The sequence below is a fragment of the Chroicocephalus ridibundus genome, chromosome 3, assembly GCF_963924245.1.
Source record: "Chroicocephalus ridibundus chromosome 3, bChrRid1.1, whole genome shotgun sequence".
Taxonomy (NCBI): Eukaryota; Metazoa; Chordata; class Aves; order Charadriiformes; family Laridae; genus Chroicocephalus; species Chroicocephalus ridibundus.
Window position 1 is genome coordinate 63111413 of NC_086286.1, and position 13743 is coordinate 63125155.

Below are 13743 nucleotides of genomic sequence, written 5' to 3' on the forward strand. Positions count from 1 at the left end.
CGTAGAAGGGAATAATAGTCTGAAAGATGTATAAAGGAGTAAAATGGTGCAAATGAGCAAAAGGAGTATTAAGTTAACTATCAGGAAAAAAAAATCATTATAGTGAAGGTCTGTTCCCCTGATGGAAACCAGAAGAGCTGATGAGTTTGAATAACTCAAAAGTGACCTGGACAAAACACTGTAAAATGTACTACATAGATTTTTCTTATTTGGGTACAAGATGATCTAATAGACTTTGGCCATTTCCTTTTTGATCTAATTTCTGGGATTCTCTGATCACTTTTAAAAAAGGTCTTTTTCTTGCCTGTCTCACTGCAAACTTTTCTTAAAGTTTTTGGCACTTTTTACCGCAAAGGGAGGCATTTGCAGCAATCAAACATGGTGGTATTTTGAGGACTCCAAACAGATTTTCATGGCCTTATCTTGCCATTGCTCCATTGTAAAATTTCCAGGATACTTGATGGGAGTTTTGCATTAAAATTGTATGGTATTTATATCTAGCTACTCTTTAGAGGCCCAAGTCATATCCATGCTCTATTCCCAGACTAGCCTTCTTCCAGTTCTTTAAAGCTAAAATTTGGCTTTACAGGAAATAATAAACATGCCTGCTGTACTGTAACTAAAATATTCAGACACATGAATCTTTTTCTTGACTTCCTATAAAAATGTCATTTCTAGCTTTATTTTATTTTGTTTGTTCTGGTTTGACTATAATATAAACAAGAGTTTATTAAAGCGTTAGCTCTAAGTTGCAGCTCTTTCTTAAGACTGCAAGGTCTTACAAAAAATACTATTGAAACTGCAGGGCAAAAACATGTATTAACAGAAAAATGAATAATGAGTCTGTTTTCATATGGATTTTTAAAAAAGTACAGCTTGTAGTTGAACTAAATGTACTATTTCTTCCACTGCAGCCAGGAAGCCCTCATAGACTTTTGACAGCGCCGCCAAAAAATTAATGCTTCAGCTGTTTAAAAGATATCAAAAGCTTGTTTGACAATTGTAATCTCTTCCAGGAATTTCCTTTCCCATTTTTCCCTCCCTATAAAAACTGATAACGAGGTCCTTGTATAGTAGAAACGGAAAGTCCGAGGTATGTTACAAAGCGTTGTGCATTCCTTACAGCCTCACGAGATGAGGCACGACATCTCCACGGCGGGCTAGGAAACGCGGGTACTCCATTGTGTAAGTAGCATTTGCTTCAAGGATTAACTGCTTGCCAAGATAGCTCAGATTTAAATGTTTTCTAAGCCATTTTTGAGCTTTTACGTGAAGTGGAGAGCTGTTGGATGGCTGGGTAGGAACTCAAAGCAGTGACCAAGGAAAGACAAAACCAAAGGAAGCAGGGAAATACGCTGCATGTGCCAGCATCACTTGACACAGCAGAACTGAAGGCAAGGGAAAGCCACACCAGCCCGGCTTCCCTTGAATTTCTCTCCTCACTTCTACACGCAACAAGGTGTGACAAACTGAAATGAGACGCAGCTTGAACTTTTGTTCTGAAGCGTATCGAAAAGGCACTGAAACATGGACTCAAAGGTCAGTTTTGTTCCCTTTTCTGTAACAAATTCCCAGGATAGCTGTTAATACTACTCTGTCTTTTAAGGCTAATCTTTAATAGTATTCACTGATACGTAATATGAAATATATAGTATTACTGTAGCTGTGGTGAGGAGCAGTTTGTTCTTCTCTAATGATAGAAAGGAGATTCTGTGTTAGGAAGAGTGAGGTAATTAAAGAGGTTGCCAATAAAAAAGCCACCGTATTTGCAGAGGGTGCCCTTGCGTTCAGCAAATGCCAATTAGAGAAATGTCACTTTATGTGTATGATGGGTTATTACTGCACAAACACTTGTACAATTACGCGCCAGGTCAGAAGGGCAAGTTACCTTCGCCTCACAGCCATTATTTTAAAGCAAACACAACTACCAGGCACACGAATATCAGGCGTTGCAGAAGGGGAACAGTAAAGTAATGAATATTTGAAAATGCAGGCTAAAGAGAAGAAGAGTCAATGTAACAAGCCTTGGCTTTGTGGGAGGTAATTTTTACCATGTCTGCGCTACGTGGATTAGAAACATCATCTTTATATAATGGAGAAGTGAATGCTTCCTTCCACCGCTTAAATATAGTTACTATTCTGTTATATTGTTCTGATGTTTGGAAATGGGAAGAGAATATATATTTTTTTGATACCTTCTTTGATACTGAAATGTTTGCAGTCCACATGCCTTTGTAAACAAGTTTGTGTACTTCCTTCTGTTGAGCTACCAGTGGTCTGGTACCACCACCGTCTTCCTGATACACCCTGCTCTCAGCTCTTGTGTGGCTCTGACTGACTTCAGTCAACGGAATGAAGGGCAGTTCTGCAAGTGACCTGGTGCAGGACACGGCCGTGGGTGTTTATTACTTGCACCTATTTGTGGGTGTTCTACTTGGTATTTTATTTTGCCTGAAAGTTCATTAGAATCAAGTCTGAAGAGGCAGAGGGCTCTGTGGATGCTGTGGCCGTCTCGGGTGTGTACAGGATAGCTGCGCTACACCTGGATTCGTGAGTTTTGCTCTAAGGCTATCAGGTTTGTCGTCCTTTCTGATGTGGTTGCCGTCTGTGCTTGTGCTGGCTTCTCTCCGGGTCAGAAGAAAGAACACACTTCAGCAGGGACTGCGTTATCGTCGGTGGCCTGAACCTTTGTGCTCGCTTGATCTCATGCCTCCAGGAAGCTCAGCTGGCAAACGTAGCGCAGACCTTTGTGGCAGCACCCTCTGAGGTGCGTGGACTGCCGATGAGGTTGTCCTGCTTCCATATATGCTGAGGTATTTTCATTGACATGCTCTTTTCACAGGTTTGAAATTGCTGTGGCTTTAAAGTCCCAGCTTTCCCTAAAGAGGAAGCACGGCGCTCGCCCGAGGACCTGCTCGAACCCAGCATCTGCCGGGGCAGGATGGGGTGGCAGAAGTTAAATGGAGAGCATTAGTTTGAAAAATTTTATGAGGTCACCATCCTTTTAAATTGGTTTACACAGATGGCTGTCTGGTTTGTTGCTTTGTCCTTGCTTAATAGTAACTGTTTATGGAAAAATGAATTGCTTTGCAGAAGGAGGTCCAAAAGCTCATGCTGTTGTTTCCCTCACTGGAGATCTTCATGTTATTATGGGCATACAAAGATTTGGCCTGAAACGGAGATTAATTATGAAGCGCGCAGTGAATAATTAACTGTTTGACTTGTTCCTAAGCTCTGTAGTCACCAGGTTAGAAATGATTTCCCAAACTGCAGGAGATAAGAGAAGGTTATTCCTGGTTTCACAATGTCCGTATTGTTAGAGCTTTGTGCTGTGTGTACTCTGACATCAGCTGATACCTACGCAAGTCGGGTCCAGCTTCTCATCCAAACCACTTCCTGGGGTTTTCTCGGGTAATGGCAGTGATTCAGAAGACACCGCAGTGCCTCAGAAAGCCGTTTCTTACATGTCACACCCAGACTGTGTGACCGGGAAGAAATTAGGTTCTTAGGAAAGAGTTTTGATCTTAAAAATACCTACGTTTTTTTTGTTTGTTCTGCATTCAGATTTAGATGTGCATTGCGTGGCTTGTGTCCTACTGACCCGTTCGTAGACTCGTGGTATGTATTGTGGAAGATGTAGGAACATGATATACACCTATGCACAAGGCAGGAGCCTGAGACTAGCCTGCAGACAGGGACACTGATTTTGCATCCACAGTTGTTCCTACCTGGCAAAAAAACCCACCAAAAAATAGAGAGCATTAATTTTTTTCAAAGGAAATAAAATCTAAATAACGGTACTCTGCATTTTTGCAGGATTGTCTACTTAAGAAGCTGAGAGTGAGTTAGAAACATTGATGAAGCCTCTATTCTCTGAGGTGGGTATGTGTCTTTATTACTATTTTGAAAGAGCATAGAAAATTCAAACCATTTGCCCGAGTCCAGACACAGAGCTATTTAAGAGCCATGAATAGAGTCCAGAAGTTTTCTGCCACAGCACATGTTCTGATCAATACTTGCAGATAAGGTCTTTTGACCTTCTCTGGAAGGAAGTGATGAGCTTTTGCATTCTGTCAGCTTTTGAAGTGGCTCTTTTAATTTTCAGTTTCTGACTAATGGAATAAGTGACTCTCACAAATACTTTTGCTCCGCTGTCCTCCTGCTCTTGTGGTGTGGTGGCCTTAGGTCACAGTCTGGGGAGATAACAGTCTGTGATAGGGGAGTCAGTGGAAATCAAACATGTCCGCTGGATCCAGACCAAACATAATCTGGGGTTCAGAAATGTTCAGTGTGTTTCATTACTTTTTTTTTTTTTATTTAAGCATTTTGTCATGGTCAGATGCACCAGCAGTCTTTTAATAAATCCCCTTCCGTGTTGAGACTTGCAGCTCAGGTTCTCAGACCCATGAGGGCTGGATAATTTGAATAAGTCTGAGAAGTGAAACTGAACATTCGTAGGTGCAGCAATGACAGGCAGCAAAACGAGCGAATCCTTGTCATTTTGATAGCCTTTGTCATTACCAGATACTGCATGCAAAACCTTCAGCTCTGTTTGCCCTCTGCATGAGCAGCTCGGACGTGGACCCTCGGCACTTCTGTGCCCTGGGCCAGTTGCCCACCCCTGCTCGAGTGGCCCCGTTCCCGGGGCCCTTGTTTTGGGCAGTGGCCTGGAGAAACTTTCTCTTGAGTTCTTGGTTATTTGCACCGGTTTCCCTTTTGGCTTTGGGAGATAAACCCAGCGAGTGGGCTTCTGCCTCCTGCTTCACGCCGTCGGGATCCTGGACTTGCCGTGGAAAGGAATAAGTCAGGATTGGAATGAGCCTCTCAGAGATTTGGGGTTTTCTTTAAACCGGTGTTTGCCTTTAAAAGCCTTTTTTGAATAACTTACTCTGACAGTAAGTACCAGAATAGATACCGATAAAATATAAATTTATGCATGCCAGCATTTATCTCTTTTGTGTCTATTCACAAATACATACCGAAAATTGACTGTAGCTCCATATGGCTCCCAATCTCTTCCCTCCCCCGGCTGTCAGCTTCTCCTTACCTGGATGAACAGAAGGTAGCAGAGTGCTGGGCCACGAGCTGCAGGTGGGTGTAGCAGAAAAGTTAGATTCAAAATGTTTTTCTCTGGGACATCACTGTGGCTCCTTAAGTGCTTCCCAGTTCAGATGGAAAACGCATTGAAAATACGGTGCAGTTTGACACCAACCTTAGCTTCACACTCTAAAAAAGGATTGAAAAAACTCAGAGGGCGAGTTACCTGTGTGCAGATTTGCTTTCTGGGTGATAGAGGCTGTGCAAAAGCGTTTATTGCTTGAGAAGCTCTTCAGTACACATTATGGCTATTAATTAAAACCACTTATTTTTTAATCTGAAATTTACACTTGGTTGAATTAGAGATGACAGGCCTGCTTGTAATCTGTTCCATAGGGCTGTGAGAAAGTTGAGATACCTCCACCCCGAGACCTTCCATTTTCTGAGCAGAAGCACCATTTACTTTGCTCAGTTCTGAAGCGCTGACGTTCAGAATCTATGGTGAGATTTGTAATACGCCATTTGATTGAAATTATGCAAATCCACTGCTGTAGCATAAAATGCTGTAAGAACTTCGGGCGGGGAATGGCCCGTTTCTTCTGCCTTAACATGCCCCAAGGTGGGAGGTGCAGGTTTCCCGCGTCGCTGCCAGGGACCAGGGGACGGCACAGCTTGCTGCCTCGCTGCCCCCACTGCCCTGCCCCAAAACCAGTCGCGATCGACTCCTCGCAGTCTCCAAACTGGGAAAGTTCTGAGCCAGTATTAGGTGGTGTTGACATTAATCAATGATTCCGTTAGTAGAGCGTTACCTCGGCTTCGGGGGCCGTGTGGGTGGGCAGCTTAGTGGTCGTCTTCTGTTGCTGATGCTCTGGTCGGATGGTACAGGAGCTGAAACGGTCACAGCTGATTTGGAGGTTTCTTAGGAGGTTCCTTTCTGCTGCTGCCTTTAGAAACCAAACATGAGGCCACAGCTTTCTGTGTCCTGTGAGAGCATTAGGTTATACTGTCAAATTCAGAGCAGTTAGATCATGTTTTAAAGACATCCATCTAGGAGGATAAACAGAGAGGGAAGCAGCTAAGGAGGAACAGAGGACAAAACTGGTTGGAAGAACATTTAAACGGCAGAAGGTTCTGAAATACTTTACTGCTGCTCTAAACTGGGACAAACCCTTGACAACGCTTATACAGTAAGAGATCTTATTTCAGAACATTTTAAATGTTGCTTCAGTTTTATTTTGCATAAAGGTATTTTGATTGTGAAGGTATTCCAGCTCATCTCGTATGGCTTGTTAAATTATAATTCACTGGGTAGCACCACAATACTGTTAAACTGTTAGTATTGAAGTATCTCGTTATATCACAAGGCCTGTTACTTTTATTAATCTTCATTTAAACCAGGGGCAAAATTTCTATTTTTTATGGAACTTTTAACTTGTATCAAATCAGTATGTTTTTCTTTCAGGAGACCCTTTCAGTATGAAAAGTTTGGATGAGTTACACAGTTTCACAATTTTGTTCAATTCTTACTATGCAGTTTCAGTTTTTAAAATGAGTGAAACGTGCCTCCTTTTATTGTCTATAAACCCCATAAATCCCTAGAATTACATATTTATGACTGCATAGGATTTCAGCACAGCTAGGGCTGACTTTTCATTTCTGTGAGAATGTTTACAATTGAATGGTCTCAGGAATAAAAATGCCGCTTTTTTTACGTGTGTGTTTTGTGAATATAGAACTTGCACACGCTCTGAGCCGTGAACCAAAAGCTTCAGATTTAGCCAGCAGAGAGGAAGGAATTTGTCTGCTCTACAGCAAAAGGAAGTATTTGCTGTGTTATTGTAGTACATGGCCTTTTGCCATCTTTGATAAAGTATTTAAGGGTTGTGCACCCAAAGTCTGCTGCCCTCTTGACCCATCATCCATCACCGGCTGTAGAGGAGGTAGACGAGATGCAGCTCCATAGGAGAGCCATTGTTTCAGCCCCGCGCAGCTCCTCCGAGAACGGAAGCTGCAGACAAAGCGGCTCCCCTGCGATTCACCGCGCCGCTCGGCCTCACGGTGTTTTCTCTTTTACCGAAGACCTCTCCTGGTCCTGCTCTGTGCCGGCCGAGGTGGACAGACACGCGAGGAAGCTGTGAGACTGATCTGCTTCCCGCTCAGCTTCAGCGGGCGTGAATGAGACGAGCGTCTGGCATTTTTATATTTTTTTTTTCTGTATTAAAAAGGAAAACCAGAAGACAATTATCACAACACTGTGCCTTGGTGATATATTTAAATTTATTTCCCTTTTGACTATTCAACACTGTTGATAAATGATGCTTAAAACACTGAATTGCCCGTCATTTTTCTAGCACGCTGCAAAGTGCCCAGCCTTTTTTTTTTTTTCCCCTCTCTGAAAGCAGTTCTGGTTACAGAGATGCCAGCATCCCCAGTAAGTATGCCAAGAATGTACAGTTATACTTTATACTGCTAAATTAACAGACAGGAATAGTCACACCAAACCAGATTCAGCTCCCAGATGGGAAAGTGTCTCCTCTAGCCCAAATTTTAATGACTTTTTTACATGAGAAAGTTTCACCAATATAGCATACAGTGTGATTTAAAACAAATGCTGTCGTCTCTCTATGTTGGTGACAGGTAACTTGTAGAAAATAGTGATGATTTCTTTGTTTTCAATGACCAACTAGGGGTTGAAAATGTCTGGATGTTTAGGTAGGTTAACTCTTCTCTTCATGTCTTAAAGTATTTAAATGTAAAAAGATTATTTTTAGTTTATCAGTTGTACTTTTCTGAGCACTGGTTTGAAGTGAAAACCAGGGTCTGATTTTTATCCGATTTGTTATATATGCAATTCTCTTAGCTTTGTGAATTCAGTTATAATTTGCATTCCTGTAAGTGACAGGGGAATAAGTCGTAGATGGCATAACAACAGTATCAGAAGAGCTAACTTCGATTCTTGCAGTATGTGCTGCTGATGGCGTGAAATATTCTCAGAGAGACAGTTCTGTCTCCTGAGTAGGAAGGGTCCGTTCTTGAGGTGATGAAATCCGTGGTCTTTGACGATTTGCCTGGGCCAGCTGGAGTACCCTGGGAGATTTTGGCCCCCCCGCAAATTTCAACAATGACTGTGTTACGATGAAATGAGGCAGTTTTACCATTTATTTAAAAGAAGGAAAAGGGACTTCCTCTTTTTATGAACACTTTATCAAAGAGATGTGAAAATCCCTAGCCTGACTTCTCCGTGGAACGGCTTTAGGATCCTGCCATGAAGCCGAGTGAGATACGCAAGTGCTAGAAGAAAAAGTTAAAAGGGGCGTAGGTGGGCATTTGGATAGGAATACACAATTCTCTGTGGTTGTGCCAGCCCCTGTGAATACCATCTCTCCCGGACATTGCAGGTGCTCAGACACTGGAGAAATGCTTTAGATGGGATCACTTTGTGCTGTTCTCCAGTTCACAGTATTTCTAGTTTTCAGTGCACTGTACTACTCTATTCCTGTTTATAAATCTTTTAAGTGTGCACATTAAAAAAGTAATTAAATTGTCATTATAATTTATAGTACGCCTGAAGTCAATCACCTAATTAAACGGAAAGAGCAGAGGTAGTAGGTTCATAAGCATTTATTAAGTACTACAGTATTAATTATGCAGGACTTTTGAACCACGCAAAAGAGGAAAGAATGGAAACACCAATCTAAAAAGGTTTTCCATTGCTGCCCTTCTCAATTTAATAATATGAGACACCCCCCCACACCCCTAGTTGGCAGGACAACACTAATGCTTTCTATTTGTTAATTTTTAATGAACTTATGATTGAGGTTTTTTTTATGACAATCACTTGCAGCATTTTCCTGTAATATTTTTGAAAGAATTACATGTCCCCGTGCAGGGGGCTATAAATACGTGAGTAGAATTGGAAGATACACTTAGAGTTATGGCTTGGGGTGGATTGTGCAGGAACAGACTCTTGGCTGTCACTCCTCAGCATCTCAGGCAGGGAGCGGAGCCTGTGCTGGTCCCAGAAAAAAGGCTTGAGGGGGGGATCAGCAGAGGTGGGGGCTGAGCCCAAAAGAGGAGGCTCTGGAAGAGTGGTGGGCATGTGTAGGGGCACCATGGTCAAGAGAAGGTTTGCTCTTTCTTTGCAGCCTTTCTCCCACCTCTAGCTGCAAACCCGTGTGAGTTGGCGGGAAGCGGAGGTCACCCCGCAGGGACCGGGGTCGGGGGGAGGCTCCGCAGCGCGGTGGGCTGTGGGTTGGAGCCTGAGAAATGGAAGTGCATTGTATTAGTGAGCTTGGGAAACGGGGCTGTCTTACCGTGTCTGGTTTGTAGGTGATGAGGATTGGAGCAGAAGCCTTAAATTTAGTATTTCTTCTTTTTTCCTAGTTTGTTAGAAAAGAAAAACCGCTGATAATGCACTGAAATCGACTTACCTTCCTTCCATGTTGTTTCTGGGGGTCTCGTTTCAGCCTCGGTGGGCCTTACATGTGAATGATGTTAGACATCAAAAGTTCTCTTTGAGACAGCAGAGGGGTCTGATCCTGATGCCTGGGCCTCGAGCCCTGGCTGCGTGAAGTAGCCCACGGGCTTTAGGGGAACGAGCAAGTGAGCAGGCACACAGACAGCGGCCGGCAGCATTTCAGGGGTCTGTGATCTTGCACTGATCCGTCAGCCTGCAGCGAGCAGAGCCTCAGTGGCGCTTGGGGATACAAATGCAGCCAGTAGGCAAACAACTGCAATAAACTGGGATGAAGACCAGTCAGGGTTTTGAACAGAATTCAGTGTACACTTTGCAACTCAATCGAGTGCTGATGGTAAGGGCCAAACTGAAATCCCAGGAAAGGAACGCCTTTGCTTTTTTCCTATAAGAACTTGTAGCAACAAAAGTCTCTCTCCCAGTCACCAGCGGTGAGGCCTTTAACAGACCCTTAGGTCAGGGGTATTTCAAAAAAGATGGCCAAAACCCCTTCCATATAAATGGACGTTAGAGAGGCATCAGAGACTTACCTATTTGTACCGTCATTGGTGTAACATATTTGGAACCTAATTGCACAGATATTTACCTTGGAATACATTAAATAGGAATTCATTGGCAATACATAATTACAACATAAGGGCAACATCTAAAAGTTGGACCTGACTTACCTGAAAACTGAAGAATCAGTTCAATAGCTCTTTTTTTCTGGAAGAAATTGAGATTATGTGATTGGAATATAAATCCCTGCTGAAGGCCGTTTCTTTACACAGTCTTTAATAGGCTGCACTGAACGGGCAACAAAAAACAACAAAAAAAGAAAAGCAAGACTGAACAATCACAAAAAGTTACTGTGTATAGGTTTTTCATTTATGCAGAAAACATGGAATTTATTTGGCCGTGAGCACTGCAGTATTCTGTATCATCTTCTTTGGGTCAAGGATGCAGAGGGTTGTACGCTGAGGCCTGATCCAGCGATGCAGGTGGCAGCACCCTGTCTCCTTGTCCCACGCGCCCGCTGAGACACGGGCTTGCATGCCTTGCTGGAGGGAGGCCTGTGATTACCACCCCTAAACCAAGGAAATCGAGAAGAGTTGTGCTACTGTTTCAAAAAGATGTAACTGGGATTCCCTTTACAACAAAGGTGATGTTTCACCTTATATGGAACATATGAAATTATTGACAGCTCTTCCTCTCAGAATTCATAATAACCCTATGACGAGCACAGCCATTATGCTTCAGGTTCGCACCGCAGCAGCATTACATAAGGAATGTAACTTGACAGTTTTCTGGGGACAAACATAATAGATACCTATATGTATATAGAAAAAAAGGTAGTGGCCTAACCAAGCTCCCAGATGACATAATACACGCTGGGTTATATAACTCATTTTACGGTCAATAAGCCGGTCTTCTGAGCTGCATATTGGAAAACGTAACGCTTGTCTGTTTGTATCAGGCTTTACAGCTATCTCTTTAATATAGAAATCGCTTGTGCCGTGCTATTGTTAAGCGTGTTTTCAGCTTCTCGGGCTGGCAATAGGCAGAGGCAGTCCCGGCAGCGGTGTCCTCTCTTTGTCGAAACAGTGAAAAACTAGAAAACCCAAACTCCCTCATATTGATTCTGAAAACAAGTCAGATGAGTATTATATTGCAGCTATTTGAAGCAACTGTGGAGCGAGCTGTTTGGACACCCTCTGCCAATTTTTTTGTCAAAGCCGAGGAAAAAAAGAGTCTCCTCTTCATATGTGAGAGCCCCTTCTTTACCACTTTCTTTAGGCATACATTTTCATTGGGAAAATGGACTTGTTTTATGTTACAGGCAAATTGATTTTGAAGTCCCAGATTCTACTTCAGTGGACGTGCATTATGATACAATGATACATCGAATGAAATTGTATTCTAAATCCACGACTGGGGAAATATTTGCGAATCCTCAGGTATTCAAACTGGCGCAGGTGTTCTGTCGCAGGTGGAGAAGCTGACCACCCAAGTCTGTCTTTATGGGTTGCTCAGAAATCACTCAGAAGGGTCAGTGTTAGGCACTGGCAGAGTTAGGATGGGTGGGTGTTTGGTAGGACATGCCTTGCACGTACACTGTGTGACTCCAGGCAGCTCAGTCAGACTCTCTCTGTAAGCGTGAGGAGGCCACCAGCTTCTCTTGTGCTCCTGGACCTCCTCTGTGTTGGGAGCACAGGGGTGTCACCATCATTAACATGTATCAGGTGAAGGGTGTTATTTAAAAATCAAAGTATATGGTGCCCTTGCCATGACTGCAGCCTGAGCAGGCATATCAGAAGCAGCTTTTAAGTTCCTGCTACTGGAAACTTAGTGTGGCCTCGACAGCCTTCAGATGCTCTGTGTAAACGCTCAGGGAATCTTGCTGGTGACGTGGCTTCACTCCCAGCAATGCCTAATGGCCTCATAATATAAATTCCTAACTAGACTTGGTGCAAACATTTCAAATTCTCTTCAGGCCACAAAATCAAGAGCCAAAAGGTAACCTCAACCCACAGGACTCTCCAAGAAGACAGAAAAACCCAAAGTCAAGGTGAAAGAGTATTTGAGACAAGAAATCTAGGTGCATTGAGTCTGGAGCAAGTGTAAGTCAGAGCTTTAACCGTATGTATATATGCAAAAGGGCTGGAAAGAACAGGGCAAAGTATTTTCACATGTTATTGAAGAGAAAAGGGGGGGAAATACTGTGGTTAAGCTGCATCAGGGAATACTTTGCTAGGCCGTTCGATATTGGAAAGGGGTTACTACTGCGCAACATTTAGGTCAGTGGAGCAAACTGCCATGGGAGGTTGCCGAGTCAGTCATGGCTAGACTAGATAAGTGTCTATTACAGGTGATCTAGGATGACCCATTTAGAGGTGGCTTCCAACCCAAATGTTTCTGTGATTTTTGTTCTCTTCAAGTACTACTCTTTTAAGATTGACTTGTTTTTCCAGTTGGTATGGGAATTATTACAGCCCTATTGACAAAAAAGCCCTCTGCACTAAGAACAGCATGTATCCTAGAAATATTACCAATATTTCTGCATGTTATAGCAGATGTAAAATGACAAATACTTATTACATCAATTCAATAGTGTGATTGTCATTATGAATAATCTCTTGAAATCTGTGTTAAAATTAAAATATCTTACAAATATTTAGACTATTCTTAAAACATATTTTTTTCTTCCTTAGAATGAAACTTTTTTTTCCACAGAAATGTCTCCATATTTTAAAGATGGGAAATGTATAAAATTTTAGAGAATAATATTATGCAGGAGCTGAGGTACACTCTGTGTCCTCATGACCATATGAACTACATCTCTCCTCCTACAAAGGTTCACCGTAGTGCTAGTTCCCAGGGAAGGGTTTGGAGGACCTACAGCTCAGTAAACCAGTGCATGAGAGTGTACATATGTATGTGCATACCTTTAAGTAGTAGTCTGATAGTCTTACTCAATAGTTACTGTAGTCAGTGGAATTTTTAATTGATCCCACGGCACAGAAGACATGTTTTCCCTATTCCAGGTTATGATTTCTTTCATGACACTATATTGTTCAAAAGCAGGCTCTGTTGTTAAGTAATTAAAATCAGTGCATGAAGAAAGATTCATTTTTATCGATAGAAGCAGCGTAATGTATAGGTAACCATCCATAGCAGGGAAAATCATTTCTCTTTGGGCTCAATCCAAGTTCCGTTGACTTTTACGATACTTGGATCAAGCTTCCTAATCATGTTGCTGTGATGATCTGCAAACCCACTGGGGACTTTACTGCTTGTTGCCAGGACTAGTCGTAATGAAATGATATGAAAAACACTGGAACGTAGATGCCGAAACCTAGATCTGCCCTTCAAGTTAAGGATTTCTTTCACTTGTCAGAATGAAAGGAAAAGAGTAGCCCCAGCAAAGGTAATTTTGACTCCATTTACTTATCCCCTTTAAATCCCATTTGAAACTACTGTAGGATTGGCATATTAGTAAGCAATCCTTAGAGAAGCGGTGAGAAGTGCTTTACTGTGTGCTGCAGGCACGCTGGGTAGATCTGGCATAGTGAGCCCGCCTGGAGCCTTTTCCTGGGGTCTCCTAATTCTGCTTGTCTCCTGTGAAGTAGTCCTGATTGATGGAAAAATACCTTGTTTTCTTTGAGTGCTTGCTCTTTTATCACTTAAGTGGTTTCTGCTGGTCACAGAGGTTCTGGAACAGCACGATAACAGTTTGGGATATAATTGACTGA

General features: G+C 42.5%; 1 protein-coding gene across 6 annotated transcripts in view; it reads left to right on the forward strand.

Moving 5' to 3' along the window:
• The window catches only part of HIVEP2 (HIVEP zinc finger 2), a 145402-nt gene that overhangs the window by 61372 nt on the left and 70287 nt on the right, over positions 1-13743 (forward strand). Inside the window, exons 3-4 of one of the 6 annotated variants that reach the window (XM_063329444.1) lie at positions 3817-3878; positions 5434-5538. The exons of 3 other annotated variants lie outside the window; for them this stretch is intronic. The gene's annotated coding sequence lies outside the window, so the exon portion shown is untranslated. Of the gene's footprint in view, positions 1-3816; positions 3883-5433; positions 5539-13743 lie in introns of all 6 variants that reach the window. 2 more of the 6 variants (XM_063329445.1, XM_063329442.1) reach the window with 2 other exon arrangements.